The 746-nt window shown below is 38.5% G+C and overlaps 1 protein-coding gene across 1 annotated transcript in view; it reads right to left on the bottom strand.

Annotated features, from left to right (window-relative positions):
- LOC106867322 (cilia- and flagella-associated protein 65) overlaps positions 1–746 on the bottom strand; it is a 720747-nt gene that overhangs the window by 696851 nt on the left and 23150 nt on the right. The window lies entirely within an intron of this gene.

Below are 746 nucleotides of genomic sequence, written 5' to 3'. Positions count from 1 at the left end.
TATATATATATATATATATATATATATATATATATATATAAATAATATATAACATATATACAAAAAATATACACAAAAATGAAAATAACATGGACATCTCATTTTAACAGATATATTTACCAAACTTACATCAAAATATCTTGAAATACTAAAGAGTAAATTTATTCAATAAAATCGCCATTGACTCCAACCACAGCCACCAGACAACTTTGGAATCTTCTGCAACTCTTCTGGACGGTCTCCTTGTTTAAGTTGGTGAATGATGTTGTAATCCTTGCCTTCAGGTCCTCTTCGGTGTTACAAGGAATTTTGTTGGTCTCTCGTTCAACTGTGTCCCACACATAATAATCAAGGGGGTTGCAGTCTGGAGAGTTAGGTGGTGAGATGTTAGGTGTGATGCAGTCACAGAAATTATGACAGCCATGACTGGATTCTCTGGCTTGTGCAGCATGGTGCAGAGTCCTGTTGTCAGACATAGGGTCTTCTTCCAGCAGTCACCCTCTTAACCCAGGGAAGCACTACCTCCTCCAGGCACTTAAAGTAGGCCTCTATGTTGAGTCTGAGGCCACATGGGAAGTTGAATGGAGGCATAATGTCGCCATCACTAGAAATATCTCTAAACACCAAGATGTTGACTGGGTGTTTGATTATCATCACTCTTGGTACATGTCTTCAGATTGCACTGTCCTCAGATTGATACCCAAACACTCTAAAATGTTTGAATTGGAGCTTCCAGCATGAATGCC

This window comes from Octopus bimaculoides, chromosome 10, assembly GCF_001194135.2.
Source record: "Octopus bimaculoides isolate UCB-OBI-ISO-001 chromosome 10, ASM119413v2, whole genome shotgun sequence".
Taxonomy (NCBI): Eukaryota; Metazoa; Mollusca; class Cephalopoda; order Octopoda; family Octopodidae; genus Octopus; species Octopus bimaculoides.
This window is presented reverse-complemented; position numbering and strand designations above follow the sequence as displayed.